The sequence below is a fragment of the Ambystoma mexicanum genome, chromosome 10 (assembly GCF_040938575.1).
Source record: "Ambystoma mexicanum isolate Mex_15411 chromosome 10, UKY_AmexF1_1, whole genome shotgun sequence".
In the NCBI taxonomy this organism is placed as follows: domain Eukaryota; kingdom Metazoa; phylum Chordata; class Amphibia; order Caudata; family Ambystomatidae; genus Ambystoma; species Ambystoma mexicanum.
In genome coordinates this window covers 202,340,074-202,356,078 of record NC_090932.1, presented here as the reverse complement: position 1 = coordinate 202,356,078, position 16,005 = coordinate 202,340,074, and positions in this window count along the sequence as shown.

Below are 16,005 nucleotides of genomic sequence, written 5' to 3'. Positions count from 1 at the left end.
TTCTTTCTGGTTTATCACTGTACCATCTTACTTCCTTGATTTAATTTTAATCTCCTCATCAAGCTCTCTGCTCTCAATGTCTGTTTCTATTGTCAGTTCCTCATCCTCTCTATGCCTCCTCTAATTTTCACTCATTCTCATTACTTGCCCGTACTTCTCTCCATGTTCTATATATTCTTTGATGCTTTTTAAGTCTTATCTGAAGTCATGTATCTTATCTATTTGATAGTTTATGTTTCATTTGATTTTAATTGTACCGTAATCTTTCTTTTTGGAAAGCCCTTACGCGGTGGAGCAAAATAAAAATGAAATAATGCAATCTTGAACTTTGGCATGTGGGTTTTTTGAGGCCGTCTGCAATGATTGGAAGTGTGTGTGTGTGTGTGTGTGTGTCTTTTCAAAATGTTCAGCATACTTTCCAACATGCTATGTAGGTTCCATGGCCGAGACAATGTAAAAATGTAAAAAGAAAAAAATATAAATGTACTTTGTGGATATGTGGAGAAACCTGGTTCTCCGACGACTTTGCCCCTATCGCCAATGAAGCCTTCCCCCCAGACTACTCCCTCATCCCACTTAACCGACCCTCTAGAGGAGGAGGAATAGCAAATACCTTCAAGTCACACTTCTCCGCCTCAATCATCGACAACCAGCCAACCATCCCTTCCTGCAAATCGCTTCTCGTCAAACTATCCCTCCCCCCAACTTTCTCCCACAGCTTCCTAATCATCTACAAACCCTCTGGCTACGACAGAAAATTCTGAAGCAATCTCTGCGATTCGATAGCCACCATCCAATTAAACCATCCCACCCTCACTCTTCTAGGAGACTTCAATATCTGGCTCGACATCCCGACCAACCCTATGACCCACTCTCTAGTCGACTGCCTATACACGATTAACCTCCATACTCACATAAACGGGCCAACTCACTGTAAAGGACACACCCTTGATGCCATCTTCAGCTCCCACGACCAGATACATCTAAAAAACCCCACCCCTATCATCTGGTCCGATCACTTCATTGTCCCATTCAACATTCGCTCACCCGCTCCCTCCCTGTATCCAAACCAGAACCTCCAAATCTACGCAAATGCTGGAAGACACTAAGAACCCTTATCCCCAACGCCTTTGACACATGGCTCAATACCTCATTAAACCCGCTCACGCCCACTTGCCAATCATCTGCTCGCCATGGTCCTTTTCCAAGATGGTTTACACCAGACCTGAAGACTGCATAACAACTATATAAATCCCTCGAATGCAAATGGTGGAAAGATAAAACCACCCTGAGCAGATCCACTTTAGCCCGGCACCATCGCCACTACAAAGCCGAAATCCAGAAAGCAAAAAAAGCCCACTACAACTCTAGAATCCTTAACTGTGAAAACCCCAGCAAAGAACTCCATAAAATCATCTCTGGATTCACCAAACCATCATGTACCACCACACATTCAACCCCGTCTCAATCACTCGGTGACTCACTCTCTCTCCACTTTGACACCACTGCTCTCGAAAGAACAAACTCCCTAATCAACAAACTGGCCCTCTTGCACCCACCGCACAATCCACCCTCCCCACCTGCCAACCCACTGCCTGCAACTACAACCCACCCAACTTTGACTTGTTCGCACCAATATCAACTGACCAATTTACCAAACTTCTCTCCGCCCGGAAACCATCCGGCTCCCCACTAGACCCCTGCCGAGCCTCAACCCTCAAAGAAATATTTGCATCTACCTGCGCAGGAGAATACGCGAGAACCATCATAAACAAGTCCCTCTACTCAGGAATCTTTCCTGATGCATTCAAAACTGCTCATGTCAAACCCCTCCTGAAAAACCATGCCTCGACCCTCTCGACCACAAAAACTACTGCCCCATCTCAAACACCAGGTTCCTTGCTAAACAGGCAACATATGCTTTTTTAAAATAACTTGTATAACTTCCAAAGCTTTTAGGTTTGTAAAACCCACACATATGGCACAATACATGTAAAAAGCATAGCACAGGCATTGGACAAGCAGATGTTTCACAGAGGGAAGGACTACAAGGATCACCATGTACCACTTTTGCTCTGTAAAATCCAGAACTGTATTTAATTCCAGAATTCAGCAAGGAGATGTGTAACTTAATGCAGGCCACTTGAACAGTTCTGGTGCATTATTCACTAACAAAAGGAAACTACAGGTTTTTCAGGAGCTCCCTTTCATAACAAGATAGCATAGTCATGAACATTGGTCAGCAAGCGAAGCTTGAGGATTTTCAATTCAAAAAGCTAAAATTCCCTGTTTAATGATAAACTCAATTGGGAATTGCTCAGATATGATATACACTCTTGAGATCTTTGGACACAGCCTCCCTCCTTCCTGAAACAGATGCCTGTCTTCATGAGACCATGATGGGCAGAAGATTTGTTTTAGGCATTTGATGAACGAGCTCCAAGACACAGTCTGTCTGAAGTGCTAGTGAACCTTCTGCCATCCTTGACAGGGGATGGTATTCGTCCTTCTAGTTTGCTACTAAACAAATGGAAGCCGTATAAACAGAGTCAAGTACTTGCATCCCCATTGCCATAAGGCAAGAGGAGACAGAAGGATTTGCTCCTCATGGGGATGCCAGAAGAGCAACTATCTGAAGATGAGTGTTAAGAAAACAGTAGCATCTGGACATTGGCACAAATCTCACTCATACCAGGCAAGGGCGCGCGCAAGTCTCTGTCATCAACAGTAGCATCTGGACATTGGCACAAATCTCACTCACACCAGGCAAGGGCGCATACAACTCTCTGTCATCTGATGGCAGAAACTACGCCTGCAAGCAATGTAATCTCTTCAAGAATTGAATCGAGTGCGCTGTTGAGCTCACCGGAGAAAGTCGCTACAGTTTCAGCCTCTGTCAGCTCCCTCCTGCACTCATAGTTTTTATAACAACGCAAAGGCTTTTCACAGAGGGAGCTACAACTCCAATCTGAGGCTGTGAAACCATCATTGATCTTTGCGAATGACAAATGCTCACAACCACTTCCGAACCTGGACACCAAGAATGGACCATAAGAAAATCACTGCATGGACACAGCAGCATGTCCAGCTTCCGCCTCTAAAAGTACATTCTCACACATGGAACCTTTCATCCTCCAGACATTGATTATAGAAGATCCCCTTCGGTCCATCTGTGGGTCCAGATGACAACAACCCCATCCCTGACCGGATGAATTTAAGCCCTAAGAGCCTCAGGATAACTTTTACCAGTTGCCTCAGGCCAGGTCTGAGACTCTGACCCACGTCCATCATTTTCTCCACCCAGGGGGGCACATTCTCTGAAGCGTACACCCATGGGACTTGTGAAGGGTGGAGTACACAGATATATTGTCTCCTCAGGACCATGTGCACCATTGACAGAATAAACCACGAATCTCAGCTGGGGCCTTTATCCTGTCCGTGCATTCCTTTGCAGGGACCTTCCACTGAAGCTCCCTTCATGTAATTGCAGAGGTTATGGGTGTCCTGCAAGAGAATGATTTTGCATTGGCCTAGTCCTTTTCAGGGTTTGCAAAAGGCTGGGGAGGGCGATATAGGGTGGGAACTAATGGAGGTGGAGGCCGAGTTGCTCATGAAATACGGACAATGATAATTCGTGTGTGAACAATGTGGCCAGTTGCTCAAAAGTGGCTTGTTCCACATGTGGAATAACTAGCGAAGTGGAAAAAGGGAAAACGCCTGTTCCTTTTGGAGTCAAATAGGTTCACATGGGCACAGGAAGGGTTTGTCAGGTGGATCAATTCACATGTCCATCTGGAGAGGTTGAACAAGAGGTTGTGTGGAATGAAAGCGTGAATTATAAAGGTCCAGATGCAAGTGGGCTGGGCGGAAGGAGGGTACGCGGAGTAAGAACCTGTTGGGAAGTCTGATGAGTAGCATGTTGCAGTACCATTTGGGCAGGGAAGGCGCATAGGAGCAATGTATGTCCCATGTTGAGAGTTTGAGAGAGTACAGGGTATTTTGAATTAGGCATTCAGAAAGAAAGCAGATCAATGTTATTACATTGGATGATGAGAAACAAGCAGAGTGAACTCGAAGGGGAACTGCTTGCATCTTTCGAGCAGTGTCATGATGGTGGCCGTTGTAGTACTAGTGAGTTGGCTGATTAGGGCAATGCCTATGGAATGGAGCACTGCAATTCAGAGAATGTCGCTAATAAAGCCACCTTTTTAGTATTGGTGGTTAGTTGGCAGACATCTTTAAGCCAAAAGCTTTTGCATTTGTGTACAGATAGGGAGACATGTCATATGAGGAGGGACACAAAGCTTGCAGGTGTTGTTTGTTTATTTGCCCACCCATTGCCTGCCCATGTCCACTGTAATCCCTATGACCATTTCCACCCAATGCCTGCCCTCCCCACCAAAAAACACCTCCTCATGAGAACTCTTTCAGCTCATTTTGTTCAAGTCTTACCATCAAACTTTGCACTCAAAGTGCCTTCCAGTGTTTATTAAAAGCAGTTTTATGAGAGTTAATGACGTCATTGGAGTTGGAAACACGCTACTGGTGCAATAAGCACTATGTGGGTCATTCACTGCAGTCTTGTTAAAAACAAGCATTGGCAATTCAACAATTGTGGCTTGTGCATGAATATTAGGCATTTGCTAAGCACTGCTATTAGATGCCTAGCTGCTCGCAACATTTTGCAGCTTCAACCATCAATGGTCAGTTAATACCACTATGGCAGTGCTGGGCAAGTGTCTTTCCCATGCCTACACAGATCCCAAACTGTTGACATTGTCAATGATTCTCTATCTTTCTGCCCTCTTTCCAAAGTACCTATCATGTTTAATCTTCATCTTGTTTAATATATTTATTTTATTCTAGGTAATTTATATGAATAAACATGTGTGGAAGGAGGAGTGGTGGAGCACTTTAAAGTAGTAGCACCTCTTCCAGAAATCTTGATGTCGGAGATAGTAGCTGGGAATATACAATTGGGATAATACAATATTTCAGACTGTAAAGTTATTTGCATATGTTTAGATTCCTGTCTCTTCCTCTCTCTCTCCCCCTCTCTCTCTCTCTGTCTCTCTCTCTCTGTTTTTGTCTCTGAATCTCTCTGTCTATCTTTCTCTATGTCTCTCTTTATTCCTCTCTCTCTTTTTCTCTTTCCCTCTCACTTCTGTCCTCCCCTACCTATCTCTCTCTCTCTCTCTCTCTCTCTCTCTCTCTCTCTCTCTCTCTCTCTCTCTCTCTCTCTCTCTCTCTCTCTCTCACACACACACACACACACACACACACACACACACACACACACACACACACACACACACACACACACACACACACACACACACACACACACACACACACACACACACACACACACACACACACACACACACACACACACACACACACACTCTCCCCCCCTTCATCTCTCTCCCCCTCTTTCGCTGGCTCTTTGTCTCCTTATTTCCCTCAATCTCTCTCTGTCTGTCTCTCGCTGCTCTCTTCCCCTTCGTGCCCACCTCTCTCCCAAACACAATGCCTCTGTCTTTGTCTCGCCTCTCTCTCACGCTCCTCTCCTCCCTCTCTATATCTTTCTCTCTATCTCTCTGTCTCCTTGTCTCTATCTGTCTCCCCCTATCAGTCCAACGTGTCTCCTCTCCTCCCCCTCTGAGACAAATGCCACAGAAGGTGAATTAACCCCTCTGTGCGCCTGGCCACTGTTTTCCAGCTGTTCACACAATACGCTATATCTCCCTTTCATGGCACATCCTCTGTGTGAAAGACCATGCAGTGATGGTTCACACCCATCCTCTGAAATTGAGCCTAACGGCGAAAAAGTTTCAGTACATGTTGAATTCATGGACATTCCTTAGGTATGCAGTAATAAAATTGTGGCAAAAATGTCACCTTTACAAAAAAATTGCAGCAAAAATACTGTGGTTTGAGCCGGGAAAGGTGTACCTCATTATACCATTTAAGGGGAGCAGGGGTTGCAGAGGTGTCCTCCGCTCCCCTTAAATGGTATTATGGGTCTGGGGGTTGCAGGGGTTTCCCCCTCATCCTTTACATTAATTGCAGCGGTAAAACCACAGCCTTTTTGCATCGATTTTAATACATGGAACCATTCCTTACTAGTATTTATAGCTGTGACAATTGTGATGGAAAAACACACATCTTTTTTTAGAGGGACAGTTCAGCAGAAAACCACCGAACGTGTTGTCCATTCTTTACTTCGCAGAGATGCATAGCCGCAGTAGAGATGGACACCTCCATGAGAATAGGCGAGACACTTATGTACCATCCACAGAATCATATTCCACATTCAGCGTCATTCTGAGCCTGGCAGTCTTGGCCCATGTCTGTGTGAAACAGCTGCTGCACATGCCATACATTGCGGCGTGGTGTGCCGCTGCATCTGTTCAGCCGCCCTGAACTAGAGTGGTTGTAAACCGTGTCATGATGGATTGGTATTCTGATGCATTAGCACATTTTCCCTAAATATTGCACATATCCACCGGGGGCCTGCTTGGTGCATCGTCCACTCCAAATATCAGTGAGGACTCCATGCAAGTCTGGAGTCCTTGCACTCATGCAGCTACTCCACATTTCTCCTCTGTGTATTAAGAAGAGGGTCGTGTGTGTCTGAAATAAGGCGACCACCAATTGAGGAACCCGTCTGACAGCTCCACAGTCTTTCCTCTTTCATTAGAATGAGTTCAATAATGGCATGAAGGACTGAATGAGCATAGAGTTACTATGTGTGAGAAAACCTTGTTCTGGGTGTGTGCACCACTCATATATACAAATGGACAAGCAAATAAGGGGGAGGGGGTGTGTGCTGCAGTAATGAGGCAAAGTAGGTGACTTCTCACAGCAACCTAAAAGAAGAAACCAAATGCAGTGTAGCCTCACATTCCACGCTCACAAACTGAACGAGTCTGAAACCAGTTGTAGGACCATGCGCCATACGGTTTGATTTATTAGGAAAGTATATAGGCAGATATGTTTTCCTCACATATCTTATAAAGAACAGGCTATTTTGTAATCTCATTAAAACACATTAAGAAATGATTGCATTGAAGTATAACTTGGTTACATTCAGAAATTTCTGTGCTGCCAAACCTTTGTGAACTTCCATATAACATCAAAAGGGTTTACATACTCCTCATGTGTGAACTCGAAAAGTTTGTTAAACCTCAAGTAACACACAGAAACAATTTGGTAGTCATTAATCTAACTCAAGGACTGATATGTCACAAGGATTAATATGCTCCAAATACACAAATTGGCAAAAAAAGGCCACCGCCAACACGTGTTTCAACCTTCTAGGATCGTCATCAGGACGTGAAATTTACACTATTGCACTGCATTGAAATGCTGTGGAATAAGAATATATTGCATGGGATATAAGAACCTCACTTAAGATCAATAGGCTGGCTCCTTGTATAGTCTCATAATTGCCTGCCCGATGGCAGAAAAAAGTGGAAGTGGCATGTGAGCAATTGTTCAAAGTGGACATTTTGGCACAAATGCACAGAGAAAACCGCTGGATGGAACCGAACCAGGTATGAAACAACTTGGGCACAAAGCATTGACTCAATTTCCACGTAGCATGGGGGATCTGGGGTTCTTGCATCCAGAGGTTTTTAAAACATTTGAGGAAGAAGGGGGTGTCCCCTTCTCTCAAAATGATAAGCATATTTCCCATGGTGCATTGCAGGAGACATACTTTTCAAAACTGTAAAGACGCAATAAATTTTTTGTATTATGTGAGAGATAACCACCGATATATCCACTGCTACTTGAAAAGGAAAAGGCAGGAAAATCATATTTGCAGGTAAAAAAATAAATGAAATAGGATCAGGCTAGAGATGGGGGAGGCAAGAGGACCCTATGTGAATTTTGTGAATTGGAAAGGGGGTAGGGACATATTTTTTAACACAAAGCACCAACATTTTTTGGTAGCCACAGTTATTTGGCAGGATAACTGTGCCTATCCGACATCAGGGATGAAAATATGTCACAAAAACAGTAAGTGTTGGGGAGATGGGAGAGGGCTAGGAAAGTCAGGACGCCTTAAATGGAGTGGAAGAAGCAGGCACAGATGGGCAGGGAAGTATTTTTTTATTGTTTTTCATGATAACCACGGGTATCAGATAACCACAGATAATCACGGCTGTTTGTAGGACATTGTTATTATACCAATGGTTATGGGGAAAAAGTGTTTATAAAAAGAAAACATTTATTTGTATAGCTACAATGAGATAGGGGGTGAAAAGCCACTGCCAATAGTAGTGTTTTCAACTGTAGAGTGGACAAAGCACATGTATTCTGGACACGGCCGAAGGACATGGCTATTGGCATGGTAGTGTTGTAAAGTATACATTGGGCATGGACTTTGGCCGTGCTCACTAGCCAGGGCCAAATGCCATGGATAGTGGGCCCTATACACATGTATAATGGACATGGCTGAAGGTGATAGCTAGTGGGCTAGTAATGTTGTAAAATATGCAGTGGGAACAGCCAGAGGCTGTGCTCACTATCCCTAACTGGTGAGCTAATGGGGCAGATACAAATGTAAATCGACTAATGGGCCTGAAACACATGTATAGTGGACACGGCCAAAGGCCATGGCTAATGGCCTGGTACTGTTGTAAAGTATACAGTGGGCACAGCCAAAGACCATGCTCACTAGTGTAAGGAAGGCATGGTATCAACAGTAAGACAGACACAAATTATCACAGTTCAAGGGTGTTTATTGAACCTCAAAAAGGGTATGATAAACGCCTATTTAAACCTGAATCTACAGATGGAGGCAAGCTACAACCATCAAATAATAACGCAGTCCTAGTGGTGTCTTGTCAAAATAAAAGGCCTTATACTAAAAAAATCTATTGCCAATCCTTACCTCTAAAAATAAATAGTGTGGGAATAAGAAAATTGTGTTTGTGAGTATTTAACCATTAACAAGAGCGCTTTGGCTGCATTAGTCTGTGATGTGGCAAGCTGCGTCTCCGGTACCAAGGGGTCTACACAAAAAGCCCCTAACGGTAAGTTACAGTTTTTGATGATGCTGGTGGCTTAACCTGTGCCTATAGGTTTTAAATCCTATATATATGAGATTTATCAGAATAAGGTCTATATACACAACAATAAAGTAATTAAAAATCAAGAGTTGAGGTGATCCTTCTATTTGAAGTTTATTATCATGTATCAGATGACACGCATTTCGACACCAGGTCATTTTCAAGGCCAATGAAAAAATTCATATTTATTTAGTCCCATTCATTGTGCGCTAACTTTTCTTGAAGGGCAGTCTTCCAATTTCTTTGAGGTGTCTTTTTTGCGTTTAACTCCCTAAATACTTAAATGGTCTCCAAAAAGTGTCCTGTTTCTTATCGGATTAATCCTTTGCTACGTGATCCCAAAGTAAATGGGCTCTCTCCAGGGTGCCACGCGTCTACACTGTGACCATTCGAAAAGTGGAGGAGACATCAAGGAGCACTGTCCTTAATTGTACTACAATCATAATATCATATACACTTTAATTATAATATTCCACCATATTACAAACAATTAATACTCCCCCTACAGTACGTATATGTGTAATTACTTTACATATATTCATATACTATTTGTTGCTATTGAGACATCAGGTGAGACAGAGGGACTAAATACATATGGAAGAACCACAATCATATGATAAAACCCTGGGGTACTCTGCAGCTACACAATGAGGTGGGGTAGTACAAACAACCCAGTTGCAGCTGGGAAGGACGGTTAGTGAGGAAAACAAATCAGCCAGTACAGTGCCCGATCCATGATGCTAATGGTATCATTTTACTGTTAATGAGGATACAATTGCTGACTGTGTGAAAGGCGGAGGAGACATCAAGGAGCACTGTCCTTAATTGTACTGCAATCATAAATACCATATACACTTTCATTATATCATTCCACCATATTACAAATGCTGTATACTCCCCCTACATTACCTATATTTACTATGCTCATGTTACTATACTATGTGTTGCCATTGGCCATTTTTTCGGGGGCATGGCATACGGCTATGCCCCCAAGAATCTGGCCACTGGCCACAAACACCACAATATAATTAAACCATATAACAAGTATGTACAATACACATTCAAAAAACAAAACTGACCCAGAAACCCTTGCCATCCATATGATGTCCGCAGACAGTAAGAATTGATAGCGGACTCGACGGCATCTGCAAACCTTTTTTTCAGTTAGAAAAACAGCTCCATATCATCCTTATTCCACTCCCCCACCCTTCCAGGCCATTTTTTATCCACCAAATAACCCAAATGTATTTTCTAAATGTTTCCTCAACCGTACTATCCAACTGACCATGGATCCAACATGGTGACCATTTCAATACACATGAAGCACCTCACGTTTTTGAGCATCCAATTAGCAGGGGCGTACGATGTCCGTGGACATCAGGTCGGACCCGGATTGGCTGAGATGTGTCTGTGGACTCCTAGTTGGGACGTGAATACGTGGACCAGACCCAGACATCACTAATTGTTTATACCTTCTTTTTTACTTCTTAAAAAAAAAACGATTGGACGGATTTACACCAAATTTACAAAAGCATGCTTTCGGGACTGGCGCAAATTTGGTGAAAATTCATCCAGCGGTTTGGCCAGTAGGCGTGAGCAACATTTCTTTCCCTTGGTCTATGAGGATTTCCACACATTTTGGGAGCGCCTCCCTGTAGCAAAAAAAACAAATAAAAAAACTACAAAAAAAGTTTCATTTAGGAGCCACCTTCCACTTCTTGCAGATAAAAAATAAACCTAAAAAAAATCTTATAGACTCCATCTACTTTACATTTCCTAGTAAAGTACATGCACTCAATAAGATTTTCCAACATTCCATTAGCATTTTGTGGTATGCTAATGGAAATAATGTGGTGTTCATCCCCGTTCTATGGATTGGAACAGTAGATAACGGCCAACCAAGCAAAGTGAGGGCAGATAAGGAGGTCTCTGAACTGTTATCCCCGTTCCAGTCCCTGCAATGAGGGATGAAGGCCATTAGCACCCCGGGTTGCAAAAGCAGTAACCCAGGGTTCTTAAAAAAGAAAGGATTTTTCTTCCTACACATGGATGCGTGTGTGGTCCCACTGTAGGAAGGAAAATCCTTCTCCAAGATGGCCACCATGCAAAGGGAAGGCGAGGAACCATACAGAGTCCCTCTTTTCTTTCCATGGCGGCCTGCATACAGAAGGCGAAGAGAGAACCCTATGGCCATATTACCACAAGCACCTTTTTTCCCTTTCAAACCTATCCCAATTTCGAAAAACTTTACCACATAGCTGGTTCCCAGTGGACATCACCACGTTATCCCCATTGGTTGCCCCTTATGCTCATGGCCAGTAGCCAGATTGTCTGGGTCATGACCTTATGCCATGACCTGGAGATTCTGGCCACTGCCCATGGCCACAGGCTATACCTAAGTCACCAAAGGTATATCACTATTTTTTTGTGCCTAGATTATGACAGTTGTCAAAAAATAAAACAAGGACACATTTGTAAAACCATGCTTTCAGGTCCTTGCCAATGCTCCTTACATGAGTTTGCTGCAAACCCGTCCATGTTTTATTTTTTCAAAAGTGTCACAATGTACGTACATACAATAGTCATATAACTTAGCCCCCACTTGACAGTATCCATTCAGACTTTGCACAAACATTGAAGGTTAGGGCTCTAATCTTTTTGAAAACCTTTTTCCTCATTTGTCAAATGGCCACAAAGTTATAAGCAGTATAATAATGTTGAAACCCCCTCTAATTTAGCCCTCTCTTGACAAAATCACACCAAACGTTGCAAAAACATGTATATCTAGATCTAAAATCATTTTTCAAACTTTGTGCAGATTTGACAAATGGCACCACATTCATAAGACTTTACAATATTTTAGACCCCCGATCTAATTTTGCCCCCTCTTGACAAAACATTACCAGAACCATTCAGAATCAGATCTAGAATGAAATTCCAAGATTAAGTGACACCAAAGTTATAAGCCATCCAGAAAATGCTTTCCACCATCCCTGTATTGCACAAATAAGCATAGATGCCCCAGAACATCTCAGATGTTTGCGGACATCACAGTGCTATCCTGGACTGTTCGCGGACATTGGAGAAGAAAAAAAACTATAATTTTTTGGCTTTTTAAGGCCATATCCCAACCTCATCACCCCTCAAATTGCCAGAGATTAGTTTGCCAAGCGCAATGTTGTATTTTTTTTATATGTTTTTACTGTGGTGTTCGCAGACAATGGGCACTGTCTGCGAATCCAACATGGCGGACGTTTTTCGGAAAATCTGATGCACCTCACATTTGTGACACCCAACCAGTGGTGGTGGTGGTGGTGGTGGCGCGAGCTATGGTTGCTTAGCTTACCATAAATGGCAAATTTCTTGGGGTTTTCGGTTTTATTTGTATCCTTTTAACAACGTTTTTTCAGTGAATTTCATGGGTTTTTACCAGTACTCCCTTAATTTCCTACAACTTACTAATATCACATTTAGCCCAATATAGCAACATGCATGTCCAATTTACAAAGTTCACTTTAAAACTCTGCCATTCCCCACCTTCTAGCATAATTGCTAACACTTCTATACATTTTTTCCAACTTTTTCCACTGTTTTTTGTGTTCATCGACATATGCAAATGTCTGACGTCATCACACACTTTCCAGACAGTGTCACGTGACCAAGCACTTGCGTGCAGCATGATGACATGTCTGCGAACGCAGCTGCACTTTGTGAATGTATCTATGCTTCCGACAGTTAAAAGCTGCAATTTCTGCTGATCTAGGAACTTTGAAGATCAAAATGTACCCTTACGCAGCTCCTATACCTATTCCTACCCTTCGTTCTTTAACAATCTAGCACCGAGCAAATACTTAGGAGAATATTAGCACAACTGCTATTTATCTTACAAATGGTGTCAGCTGTTGCCATCCCTCCTACCCAAGAGACAAAAGTGCAGTACTTCAAAAGATAGAGTAAGTCCCGACCTCTAGGACCCAGAGAGAATCATGAGTGTAGCAGTTCTTTACCACTGTTGGCAATGTATCAAAGGCTAAAGCTACCAAAGTGAAATGCACTGAGTGCAACGTTCTACTCAGTCGCAGACTACCTGGACAGTACTCCTACGGGACCACCTCCATGTGCTCCACACATAATACAACCAGTGCATTGCTCTCAGAAACGTCGGTCCTTTCTTAGGAAGTAGCAGGCTGTCTTCCTCCACCTCTTCTTCCTCACCACTACTGTTAACACACAGCCTACTTCAATGGGACACAAAATCTCACCAGCTACCTTGCAAACATTTTCCTCCCCTCCTTACTTTCTGACCTCGCCTACAAAAAATAATAAAAAAACAAAAAAAGGTTCCTTTAGGAACCACCTTTCACAGAAAAGAAATAGAACTAAATAAAATAATCTTATAGACTCCATCAACTTTACATTTCTCAATATAGTAGATTGACTCAATAAGATTCTATCGCCCTAACTTCAAAGGCCCTAGTGGCACTTATTACATTCCCCCACCCCTAACGTTAACATTACTATATGCTCCAAATGAGCTCCACCTATTTCAAAGATGTTACTGGGCAGTGTAGCCAAACGTACCCTGTTAACACCAACATCATTAGATTATCTAACGCAGAACGAGGAAGTTAAACAAACACATCCACAACAAATGCAAAACATGTGTTTCTTTTTACAAAAATGATTGAAACATTTTATTTTGAAAAAAAACAGCAATAGTCGGGACCATAGCAAGTACTTTTAATTTTGACACAACAATGAAAACATTCAATTAAGTCCACAAAAACTTGGTTAACTTTTTGGAACACAGTTCATAGCTGTCAATCTTTGCATCATTGTCATTTTTAGTGAAACCGTCAATGCTGATCTTCTAATGCCAAATCCGTTCATCAATCGATTAATGCAAGTCTTTGCGTTCTTCACCAAAAATGATCTTCTTTGACTGACGCGTAATCTATGCACATGGTGCTCCATTACACAGCAGAAATGAGTGCTTTAAAATGTAAATAAATGCAACACTTGCACATCTGCATGTTTCTAGAACCTATACACTCCCATGTTGCTCTGTGTTACTGCAATCGCAAAAGGACAGATTGTTGTCCGGTGATCGTCCCAGATGACTGTTATCACATATCCTTTGTCGATAATTATTGTCCAAATACTACTGACAAAGCCATCAGTCGATAGACTGTACCCATGACACATGCACATCCGTGTTATATAACTCTGTAAAATCGAGAATGCAAAAACAAATTTCAGTAACCACTTTATAGATAAATATACACAGTGCATTCTTATTTTGGCTATAAATGTAAGTTGCAATTAACACATACAATGTCTATTCTTTGCTTCAAATTGAATATTCATCTGTTAGAATGATCATCATATGGCACAAAGCACACTTTCAATCCACACTTCAATAAATATTGTATACAATCTTGCTTACATTGCGTTTTGTGAATCCATTCTTCCGATGTATCGGAGGACCAACCACTTCAAAACACCATTTTCTGAAATAGAAACTTTACTTTCCGATGTCCGTTTTCAATATAGTGAATCTTATAATTTCTTTGTGGATTGTTGACACATTTAGTCCTTCAAATTCTTAGTGCAGTGTATTCAAGGACACATAACAATGAGACCCTTCATGCTCGAGTCAGTTTTTGGAAACACATGCCACAAAAATGAATAATATTACTGTCAATCAGTGTACTGAAAATCAACGAAATATTTCAAGCAAACCTCACATCACAATATTTACTTCCATTTTACTGGTATCTGCTCGCCTGTTCCCAATATATTTTCATTTTCTTTCAAAGATAACCCAAGTGCGGTCCACCCAGGCACAGATTTCCCGATACGTCAATAGTGATCTGCTCCCTGCTCTCTGCTATGAGAAGCGTTACCCCAACAGAGGAGGAGTGAAGTGCCAGGGGGATGGAAGGGGTGAGTGCAATAAGCAACCTCCAGTAAGTGATGCCGGGGTGGCCGGCTGTAACTAGGCGCAAATAGGCATGACACCATGGGGTTGCAGATACAGATGGCCAGGTAACCAGTTAGTGCAGCAGAACGAGAACATCAGCAGGGGAGAGAGAGAGAGAAAGATGTGTTTCTGCTCAAATTTGAGAGAGGCAGAGAAGATGTTCCAGAGGATCCCTCCTGGCAAGGAGCGGAATCTAATCCCCCCACTCTCTACCTAGAGAAGTGTCTAACCCTCAGAGAGTTGGAGGTGGATGAGTGAAGGGCTCAAGAAGAGAAATGCTTAGAAACATATAGTTGCATGTAGTGTGGTCCCTGGCCTCTGAAAGCCTTGTGAAAGCCTTGTGAATAATGCAGAGGGTCTTGAACGTGATCCTTGTAGCTACCAATTGGAGCCAGTGAAGAGATTTCTGGACTGGAGATATATCATCCATTGGCTTAAGGCGACAGACAAGTCTTGCAGTCCTATTCTAGATAATTTGCAGCGGTCGAAGAGTAGAGGCAATAAGATTTAGAAAGAGACTGTTACAATAGTCCAGCCTAGTCAGAACTAGAGCTCATGAGACAGTAGGCTTCTGGGGAAAGTGACACAAGCAACAATACCTCTCAGTAGGTGCAGCAGGTATTGGGTCTTCTTAAAGATGTCCGTAATGTGAGGACAGAAGGTGAGGGTGGAGTCAAAGATGATAACAAGTTTTTTTTTCCCTCACTGGAAGAGACACAGGGACAGGAGCCAAGGCAGACATCTGGAGTGAAAGAGGGAAAGGAGTAGCAGGGGTCCAATAATAATGATCTCAGTATTACTGGCATTAAGGCAAACATTGTTGGGGGGTACACCATTCCTGAATCGCTCATACACAGTCAGCAATAAGTGAGAGAGGAAAGGATGCAGCACACAGCTCGAAGGAGAGCTGAGTGTCATCCGCATAACACGAAGAGCCACAAT